At 43.8% G+C, this 11,414-nt stretch overlaps 1 pseudogene across 1 annotated transcript; it reads right to left on the bottom strand.

Annotated features, from left to right (window-relative positions):
* Positions 1-3,774: 3,774 nt before the first annotated feature.
* Positions 3,775-5,560, bottom strand: LOC306643869 (E3 ubiquitin-protein ligase RNF34-like; annotated as a pseudogene). The gene is made up of 2 exons (XR_013766882.1): positions 5,508-5,560; positions 3,775-5,287 (listed from the first exon to the last, which is right to left on the bottom strand). The product of XR_013766882.1 is annotated as an E3 ubiquitin-protein ligase RNF34-like (transcript).
* Positions 5,561-11,414: the final 5,854 nt, after the last annotated feature.

Consider the following 11,414-nt stretch of genomic DNA (forward strand, 5'->3'; position numbering starts at 1 on the left):
AGACTCACAAGCAGAAGGCAGAACTATTAGAGTTGGAAGGAGGAGAAGACAGGAAGTACCCCATCAGCATGTATAAATTTCCAGGAACACAAGTAGATTATTCTAGTGATCCACTGAGCTACACTGTGTTTATAATTAACAGCACTGTATTACACACATAAAAATGTGTTAATAGGGTAGATCTCATATTAAGTGTTATCGCATTTTTTTTTCATAAAATGAGAACATGGTGGGTGCTGAAGAGGTAACATGGGGCAGGAGAAGTTGGTACCCACATGAGTGAAGATGATGTGACCCCTCCCATTCCTCCACCAACACTAGGACTCTGTTCAAGTCCTCAGGGTTGCATCATGAAGGGAGGTGATAGCAAAAGATGAGCTTGGGAACCACGAAGAACTGAGTTGGACCACACTGTCCTTCTCACCAGCCCAACAATAACTTCTCCTTCAGACAAGCTGCTAATAACACCAGGAGAAGCCTTCAGTTTCAATTCTTCAGCCATGAGATGGAGACCCTGACACCACCCAGCACAAATAGTGTAAGGAGCTGGCATGATGAAGAGTGAGTTCCTGCCACAAGGTGACAGTGATAAATGGGAGGACATTTCTGCTGAGATGTTAAGAATATTGCTATTTAAGGAAAAATCAATAATTCAAAGATAAACCAGAGAAATCCCCCATGTTTTTGGAAGTTCAAAAACATACTTCTAAATAACCCATAAGTCACAAAAGAAATCATAGTGCAAACAGGGAAATATAATCAATCCAATGATTCTAAAATCCACATATCAAAATACACAGGATGCAGTCAAAGCAGTATTTTGAGGAAAATGCAGAGCTTTACAAAAGGGCAAATATCAATGAGCTCAAACACCTGTCTTCCTGAACTGGAAAAAGAAGAGCAAACTGAAGTCAAGGAAAGTGGAAGAAAGAAAATCATAAAGCTTAAAGCAGTTAGTAGAAATAATAAATGTAATTCAGAAAGGACACAAAAAGTCACAAAAAAGGCTCATTATCCATCTGCTAAGGCTGATTTAAAAAGGGAGGAGCCAATAACCAGCATTGGGGATTATTCATGAAGGCATTTTTATAGACAGAATTAGAAAATCTGGCTCCTACTTCAGGTTCCAGAAAACACAGGAAGAGGGAGAATTGACAAGACCCACATCCATCAAAAATATCAGGAAGCAATTTCAGCAAATGAGTGTTCCTGGCAGGAGGTTCAGTAGAGAGAGAGCCTGGACAAGGGATGCCATGGAAGATATTCCAGAGTGGGTAAGAGTGGAACCCCTACCAGATGCTTTCATGGTCTGTGAGAGTCTTTCATGACCAAGGGGACCTGGATGATCTGGAAGAGGACCATGTCCCATCATGTTTCCAATTTCAGACTCAGAGGTCAAATGGAACCAAATTTGCATCCCATTCCTGCAACCAATGAGCTGTGTGACCCTATACAAATTGTTACCATTTTTGTCAATTTCCTCATCTGTAAAATGGGAATAATAATAGTATCTCCTTTAGAAGGCTGTCATGAACATTAAAACAATTGGTAGTGAATATATGCTCAAATGCATTGAGTATTACTATTATTATTACTATTATCAACATTATTATTCTTCTTCTATTAACATCATTTAAGGTACCAATCTGGGCAGAAAGCCAGTAATGTACTTCTGTGGGCAGGACAAGCAAGAGGCATCCCTTATCCCATCTGCTCAGAAATTCACTAAGCAGCTCCCAAAAGCTAAGACAACTGCCCTTCCCACCAGGTTGTCAAGGTCTTTCCCAGAGTGGTGGGCACCTTTGGTCAACACCCAGGTCAATGGACACCCTGAAATGGCCGTCTGTCCACCTTCCCCATAGTGGCAGATAATTTCAGGAAGAATTACCCCAGACACTGAAGTGCTGAAGAATCAAGGAAGTGCAAGTAGCAAAAGTGGGCAATTTCTTGAAAATAAATGTTTTACCTAATGAAAATCAGATGTCACATGGCAGATGGAAAAAGAAAAAAAAACAAAACAGGTGACGCGAGTCATAATTTTTCTGCCAAGCACCGTGGTGCTGGGGTGCCCCGGGGCCAGAAATGGAGGAGGACAGCCTGGTGGGCCAGCCACCAGGCAGCAGCACTAGGTGTGGGTCTCTATGCCTCCCTCAGGCCTGAAGGAAGCAGGGCCTGCTTTCTGTGGGGCAGAGCCTAATGGACAGAGTCCAGATCTTTTCAGGCAAGTTCTGCCAACCCCCAGGACCATAAATCACAGAAATGGCAAGCAGGAGAGAGAAATAAAACCCTTGGCTTCCTGCGAACTGCCAGCCACTTACTTTTGGCTGTAAATAACCACAGTTAAACCCAGCGCCCTTTGCACTTCTCAGCAGGGAAGTGCATGAAAACATCCGATGAGAGGATTCTGAGTGCTCTGCCAGAATCTCCTTACTTACCTGGGCTTAGGGCTTCCTGCTCTGAGGACAGAGCCTGTACACCTGCAAACCCCCACCCTGCCATGTCCCTGTCCACAGGAAGAGGCTTTGCAGGGGCAGGTGGCTGCCTGGTGTCATGAATGAGGAATGCCTGACAGAAGGAGTGGGCCATCCTGAGCTGAGGGCCCAGTTGCCCCCAGTGCCAGTGCTGGCTCTCACTGTCCTGCAAGTCCCCACCAGTCAGCTGGTGAGTAACTAAATTCAGTTGCACCTACATTGTCCCAAGTCCAGGCTCATTTGTTCAAAAAGCACAGCTGACCCAGGGAACACACTCTGGGTAGCCCAAGTGGCCATATGTTTGGAGTTGGGATGACTTCCTCCTCCTCCTCCTTCCTACTCCTTCTCTGTAATCTTAAATTTTACAGTATTACAGAGAAGTTGGAAACTTAAGACTTTGCTGGTTCTATATTGCCATTTTGATGATATGTCACCAGGACATAGGTAAAAGGCAAGTCTCAGGTGATCGGGATGGTTGGCTTTTAACGAACTGCCTGACACTTTAGCACTGCTTTGTGTCTGAGAGTCAGGGCAAAGATCACATGACCTCACGGAAATCTGTGCAGACAAAGGTTTCAAAGTAATTTGAAAAGAGAAAAATGAGAAGAGAAATTGAGTCCTCAGGCCAGAAAAAGCAAAAAGTGGAACTCAAACAACCTTTCCAGCACTGTGTGCCTGGGTAAGGGGCCTTGGTTCATTAGCAATGAGCCCAGCAACCAGGAAAGGACGCCTCTGCCCTCAGTTCCAGGTGTAATTAGATTAAATACTATTTAACTCACATTTCAATAAGCCACAATACAAACCTTATCTTCAAATAAACCAGGTGGCTTCACAGAATTATCAATGACAGCTCATTAAAACTGGCTTTTGAAGATTTTGATTAATTATGGATCTGAAAATCTTGAACTAACAAGCAAAGCCTGAGTGTATTAATATAATTTAAAAGTCTTTCTGTAAACAGTCCATCTCTTTGCCCCTATTACTGAACTAAAACTGTAGATTTTACAAATAAAATTGAATCTATGTCTATATAACCCCTGTGTCAACACAATAGCCACTCCTTATTTTCAGTGGAACATACCATGCATCTTACAAAATTAACATTGTCAATTTGAAATTTATTTGTATTTGTTTTATTTACAGATAATTCATACATTTGCTTTTTTTATATTTTTTTTCTTTAAATCTAATTTTATTCCTAAAGTTGAAATTAGCTAGCAGGTAGCACTAAAAGTACACCTTCACTATACAAAACAGTGTAAACTGATTACACATTAATAAAGACTCTAGTACACACACTCCTAATGTCAGAAGCTAGATGCAGCCCTTGCTATAAAACGTTGTTCCTGAACAAAAATGGACATTTTTAATCTAAGGCCCTTACAGGTGACTAGAATGTCAGTTGTTCCCAATTATGTTTAAATGCAGAAATAGCAATAATGTGGAAACTTACATTCATCAAATATTAGCATTTAAAATATACATAACTAATAAAGTGAACATTCAGAGGGGCCTCTACTCAGCATGTTAAACATCAGCCACCGTAGACAGCTTACCTCACCCGAAGAGAAGAGAAGTGGCGAACACAGGATGAAGGGGAAATACGAGAATGGGGTAAGTATCCAGAGAGCAGGAGCTGATGCCCACATATGGGCAGTCTGACTTCAACAATTAGTGCTCACCAGGGACACGTGATAAAGCCCGGCAAAACCTGGGAGGCTCGTGTCTGCAGGCAGGCAGGTGGTGGCGTGGACCAATGTTTCTTCAACTCAGGATGAACCTTTATGCCCCCAGTTAGTAATGAAAATATTTTTTAAAAATAGCTTCTGCCTTTGAACTGCACGTTTCCAGTCCCTTCTGTGAACTGAAATGTTTGGGGGGGAATCTGGGGTGCATGTCCCACTGGGGAGAGCCTCGGTTTCAGGACTTGAACACGTGCACAGCTAGCACCACGTACTGCGGGCAGATGGGACACTCACTCATGCGCTTGCCGCACTTGGTGCAGGTGACCATGTGCCCGCACTCCAGTCAGACGCAATCGATGACAGCATCCATGCAGATGCGGCACAGGCTGTCGTCCTCCTCGTCCTGCAGCTGCAGCCGCTCGCCATATGACTTTTGGTTTTCTTCATTCTCTTTGTATAAACGGTTAACTTTCTCTACCAGTTCCCATTTTTCACAACAGCCGGAATAGTTGACAAAATTCCGAGCCAGGATCTCCTTCAGCTGGCGCACACTCATCCCCTCCACCTCTTCCAGGCTCCACAGGTCGGACAGTGAACCTCTTACTCTCTTCCTGGAGAGCCCAAGGGTCCCATCCTGCAGATCATCTTCTTCTTCCTCCTCCTCCTCCTCCTCCTCATCATCATCATCATCTTCTGTGTTCGCTGAAGCTATTTCACTTTGTACCTGTGCCAGGGCTCCCGATCTGGAGGTACGGTCTCCATCCATAAGCTCCCCCTGAAAGGAAGACACCGTAGCAGAGGGGGCTTATAGTTTGAAAAAAATGACTGTGTAAAAAAGCTAGAAGTCTGGGACTGTGAAGAATTCAGACTGCTTGTGTCCAGGTCATCCTCAGAGCCTAGTCCATGATGGCACAGTACTAGATCTACCAAGTCTTCCTTCTCTCGACAAGCATCTATCGGTATGTTTCTAAGAATGAGATACTGCCGAAGATCCTTCACTTTTAGTCGCATCAGCCGAGGGCGCTGAAAGGCTGTCTCTTGTAATAAGTGACAAGTAGAACATCTACGGTGATTTTCTTGCAGGACTGAACAAACGGAGCAAAAATCCTTCTTGCAGTCACAACACACATGCTTCTTTCTAAAGACTGAAAAAGAAAGTCCACAGGCTTTGCAAACTATATTAGGCCCTTCCGTAGTTGCTGGTGGGTAGGTGGAAAAAATCAGAGTTTGGTGTAAATCTGAAAGGGCCAGTGCCTCCTGAAAATCCTGACTGCTGGCCCCTGACAGCTCCGGTTCACATGACTTCATTCAGCAGCCCACAGCACGAAGCCCACATAAATGTGGCACCCGCCTTCATGGCCGCGACCGCCTCGGCTCGGCCGGCGCTACCGGGGAACTCAACACCATAGCAGCTCCTGGAACAGCCGACCTCCTTCCTCCTAGGCGGTGATTACGGAGCCTCCAGAGGCGACCCAGCGTCCGGACGTAAGGGGCGTGGTCACGCTCGCCGCGCGCCCGGGAAGAAAGATGAGCGGCGGCCTTGTCGACCAATAGGCAGCCAAAAAGAGGGGGCTGGTCAACAGAGCCAATGAAGGGGAGGGGAGGGGCGGGGCCGCCAGCACTGCGGGGTGGACTCAGGGGGACTCTGTTTGGTCCTGAGCGGAGATGAGCGGGTGTGGGCGTGGCGGAAGGCGCTTTCCGTAGCCTCTTTCTTAGGAGACTGAAATGGGAGTCCTCGTCTGCTGAGGATCCTACTTCAGCCGTCCGCTCGCTGGAGTGGGTGGTCAAGTTTCCAGGACAGGGAGGGCTGGAAGGGCCGTGGTGAATATGAAAGCGCCTTAGGTTGGAAGGCTTTTGTTACAACCCTGAGAGCAGGGCCTCAGGTCTACCCTGTCCCTCCCCGCCCGAGCGTAGGGGGTCGCGGCGTAGTTCACACCGCACACACCGGATAATGACCTAGGGTCTCTTCAGGTAGCGTACATTTGCTTTTTATTGATTGATTAATAAGAACTATAAGCTCATGATACTTATGTTTAGTTAATAATTGCATATATTAGACAATAAAAGTAATTATATTGAATAGTAAGGGTTTCTGAGTTTTTTTCCTTTAAGTGAAATTAGTACATTACTCAGTTTTCAGAAATACCCCATTGTGGGTCCATAGGTTACTTTACTTAAAGGAACAATGTGCAGTTAATCTCTCTTCCAATGTGCAATTAATCTCTTCTTTCTGTGTTTGAGCATGACTGTAGGATACATTTTTAAATATGGCCATGCTTGGTCAAACAGCAAATGAATTTACAATATTCACAAATGCTGTCAAATTACCCTCTGACGAGACTGCAAATTTTCTCTCAAACCAGGTATGGGGTCATCTGATTCTAAGTACCCTTGACACTTTTTAAATCTTTGTCAATCTGCTAATCTGACAGGTAAATAAAGATATATAATAGATGTTTTAATCTACATTTCTTTAATCAAGAGATGATTTCGCACTTTTTTGATATATTTATCTGATATTTTTCATTTCTTTACTGTATACAGATAAACTGCTGGTTGATACCCTCTGTTGATTATTTTCTACTTGATTGTTTTACTATGTTCTCATTGATTTGTTGGCACTCTTTACATATCATCTCTTTATCTTTCATGTGGCATATTCTTTGTCATGTTTCTATCTATCTCAATCACTTTTTGTGTAGAAAATTAGCTGGGTAGGTTTTAAAATTCTTCTCAGAGTGATATTCATAAACCCTCTTTTCTTTGTAGCTTTGGTTTCCTTCTAACATTTTGATGATTTCATTTACTACTGTTAAATATTGTAGTTATCTAGAATTACTCTTATGGAAGTCATGAGGAAAGTATAGATCCTTTTTTTCCCTTTTCCTTAATATCAACATAGTTGATTGAATAATCCATCTTTCCCTGCTTATTTGAAAAGTGAAATTATCATACACTAGGTGTAAACTCCTCTATTTGGACCAACTCTTCTGTTGTAATAAACTATCCTTCTATTCTAGTGCCAATACCAACTGTACTTGGGAAACATTTTGAAATTCGGTAAGATTTGCCCACATCCATCTCCTTTACTCATGTTTTCACAGACATTCTCATGGGTTTAATTTTCTACTTTGTAGGTCTGCTAACTTTTCTTCAAGGGATAGATAGTAAATAGTTTAGACTCTTGGAGCTGTGCAGTCTTAGTAGTAACCACTCAACCAAGACTTTGTAGAAGAAAAGCAACCACAAACTGTAAATAACCAAATGAGGGTGACGGTGTGCTAATAAAATTTTATTGATAAAACAGCAGTGAGCTGGATTTGGGCAAGCCACAGATTGCTGAGCCCTGTGCCTAGGGAACTCTTGGAAAATTTTTGAAAATTTCTCCACCCAAAGAATCAAATTATTGTGGACTATTATTTTCTTGAGATTGTTCAAGATTTAATGGTTAATCATGGGAGAATTAACATTGTCAAATGTTGAATCTTAGCATCCAAGAATATATTATTTCTACTTATTCACAGTTTTATTTGTCCTCCAATAAGATTTTGAAGTTTTCTTCTTAGAGTTTCTGCACATTTCTTGTTAAGCTTAGTGTGAGATGTTTTGTCTATTTCTGTGTTTGCTTGTTATTGTACATGGAATTGTTCAGTTCCATTGATTTTTGTTCAAGATGCTCATAGATCAGGGTTCAACCCATTAGTTAACCAGGTCTATAGAATTCCCTGAAGTAGTGGAAGAGAGCCTGTGACACTTTTGTAAGTGCTGACATGATGTATACTTGTGAAGCACTATATTTCTCTGGAAAGATAGTGTAGATCTCCCATCAGAATTTCAAGACCACTCTCCATTCCCCTTCCCCAAATATGAGATCCCTGACTCAATGTGGGTAAAGGCAAGGGCTTGTCATTGAAGTGGAATCCAAATCTAAGTGACTAAGGACATACATGTTGGGGGCTGTGCCATGCAGACGGCGCCAGAACAGCACCTGATCACATCGGCAGTGAGAAGGTTAATTGACATAAGCACACTCAGGTGATTTATCATCCATGCACGCAACGCATGCACATGTGTTCTCGAGCACTCCTAATCGTGCCTGCTCAGACTTCTAGCGTCTGGCCTAATCTTTGCAAAAGAGGCATGGCCCTACTCTTTGCCTCCTGGAGGTGATATAAGCGGGCTGTAGGAGAGGGCAACAGAAAAGCAACAGCAGCTAGCAGAAAGAAGCAGCAAGCAGAAAGAAAAGACAGTGGAGCAGCAGCTAGCAGAAAGGAGCGGCAAGCAGAAAGAAAAGACAGCAGAGCAGCAGCTAGCAGAAAGAAGCACAGAGAAGCCATTAGCAGAAAGGAAGAAGAAGAAGCGGCAAGCAGATAGAAGCAGCAAGTAGGGGCGTGGCGGAAGGCAGATCGCAGAGTGGAGAACTGAGAACACACTTTTTAGGTTGCAGATCACAGACAGGCAGATCGCAGTACACGGAATGCATCACTAAAGCACCTTAGGTAGACGCACCCTTAGTTCACAGGATGCAGGATGCACCAGTAAGAAGCAGCAGACCTTAAGTAAGGCATAGCAAGTCTTTCTCTCTCTCTTAAGCAAAGTATCTCTCTCTGATAAGCAAAGTCTCTCTCTCTCTCCTCTCAAAGCAATTAAGCCTCATTTCCTGTATCCTCTATAAACAGGCAAGCAAGAAAGCAGCACACTAAAGAGAAAGATAGAAGTACCTCAGTTTCTAGTCCACCTCTGATAAATACCTGCGCAATTGTTGCTGCAGGCGGTAACAAATTGCCGTGGGCGGTGACAATACGGACTTCAGGAGTAGAAAGGTTGAGCACCACTGACCTGCCAGGCTCTCCAAGAGTAGGAGAGATGGCCAGGTTCAGGGAAGGTTTTCCCATCATTGCCCCTGTGTACCTGGACTGAGACATTCTGGAAGGCTGGGAACCATCCATCTTGCTCATGACAAGTCTTCTCTGTCAGGCTGATGTGTCTTCCCACAGAACCTTGCTCTACCTGCTTACTTGAATCATGAACTTGACTCTCAATTCCCTAATCCCCTGCCAGGGCCCTATTCTGGCCCACTGTCAGCCCTGAGGTCCTATTCTCATGGAGAAAAAAGTGTGGATGGAGGAAAAGAACAGACCAAGGGTCCAGGAAACCCAAGTTTAAAACTTGCCTTTGGCAGCATATTCTGTAAGACAAGATGTGAATCCTGTGACCTCAGCATTCTAATAGCAAATGGGCAACAGAAATACCTTGCTAGAATAGATGTAGGAATTAAAAGAGATAATGCATGAGAGCCAAAAGTCACCTTTAAGATATGGGCTTGTCATTCAACAATGGGATGGTCATAATTTACTTCTAGTCCAACCAACTGGCATCCACCCGCCTTAATCTCTGCCTGTGAGACCCCTGACCTCACCTTGACCACACCATGACCTCACCACCAGAAGGGGGCTGCTTTCCATGGAGTCTCAACATCTCAGCTGTCTACACAAAGGAGAGGTCCATCCTGCTTCTGCCATGAATCTGGTGTCTCAATGTCATGTTGCACCCAGTATGCTCTCTACAGCCAAGTTAAAATGGGGTACTGGCTCAGTTAGTAGGTGCCAGTCACAGACTTTCAGTCCAGCTTGGTTGGGTGTGTACTGAGCGGGAAGGCTCTGTCTTCACACAGGGAAGGGCTGGCCTAATTGAAAATGAGACTAGAATAATCCTGAGCTCCAGAATTGGATCTCATGCTGGATTTAAACTTAATTTTTTTCTCTCCAAAAAGGAAGACTCTTTGACTGACATTTCCCAAGCCTTAGTTTCCTTGTCTTCAAGATGTGGATTTAAAGTGGGGTGGGGAGTTAAATGTTAGTGAATGTTTACTATGTAGCAGGAGAAAATGTCTCTAAAACCCTATCTGAGAGAGTCCATAATCATCCAAGAGCAAAAAGTGATTAAGCCACTTGATTGAAGTAGCAAAAAGAAATCTGAGTAGTGTAATGTTAGAAGCAGATTCTTAATCTCTGTCATCCCTAGGGAGGGCTTTAAAATCATTCACTCATAAATTCCCTGCACTGGGTCGGTGGTTGATGTTCCATGCATGGTAGTTGCTGGCTGGCAACTATCCTCTGCCAGGAACTGGCCTCACGTCAGGAATTAGTGATACCTTCAGGCACTGACTCTCCATTAGGAACTGGAAATCTCATCAGGATTCCTCTAAAAGTCAGTGCTGCAGCTAATGGCTTCCCAGGAATCAAACTGTCACAAGATAGACTTCAGCTTGATGTATGCGTGGTTGCTCAGTGGACAGAGAAGCAGAGCACATTACTACCAAATGCATCTCAAATTCAGGTACTTAGGGCTCCTTTAAGTCCATATGAATGGAAGTAAGGAGGAAAAGGCCCAAGCTTGGGGTCAACAGTCCATGTGGGGTCTTAGGTAGTCTATTGTGGGCCAAGTACTGCGCCAGAATTTCCAGGCTTCAGATTACCTGGGCCCATTGGTAACTTTGATACGGTTGCTTGGTTCTACTTATAAATAAAAATTTTAAGGCCCAAAGAGGTTAAGAGAATTGTCTATATTCCTAGAGCCCAAAAGTGGTAATCTAGAATTTAAAAGCAGTGACTCAGGCCAGACGCAGTGGTGCACACCTGCAATCCCAGTAGATTGGGAGGCTGAGAAAGGAGGATAGCCAGTTCAAAGTCAGTCTCAACAATTTAGTGAGGCTCTAAATAACTCAATAAGACCCGGTCTCTAAATAGGGCTGGGGATGTGGTTCGGTGCTTAAATGCCCCTGAGTTAAATCCACAGTAATAAATAAATAATAAAAGCAGCAACTCAGGGCTCTTTCCACCACATTTCTGTTCTATCTTCCATCTGCATGCAATGTGTCCTGATGCCCAGGACCAATTCTGCCTCTTCCTAAATGAATTGAGTCTGGCTCTTCTCTGGACCACCTTTCTTTGCTGCCCTTTAAACCATCACCCAACAACCATCTGGATTTAACTATTTCCACCACCCTGGACTTGGAAGTCCTGGAATAATAGGGCTGCATCCAGAGAGCTCAGCCCAGTGCATGGAGGAGGGCCACCGGGGCCTCATACAGAGAGGACCAACACTGTATCAACATGGCTCCTGCCAAGATGGCAGAACCTCCATGGCAACTAGGGTTTCCTTCATGCTTATTATTATTTAATCCTTTTGGGGAAGGTAACAGAATTTACATCCTGACTGCTTCTGCTTACTGTGACTGTCTGGGAAATCTTTTAAC

This window comes from Sciurus vulgaris, assembly GCF_902686455.1.
Source record: "Sciurus vulgaris genome assembly, chromosome: 14".
Classification (NCBI taxonomy): domain Eukaryota; kingdom Metazoa; phylum Chordata; class Mammalia; order Rodentia; family Sciuridae; genus Sciurus; species Sciurus vulgaris.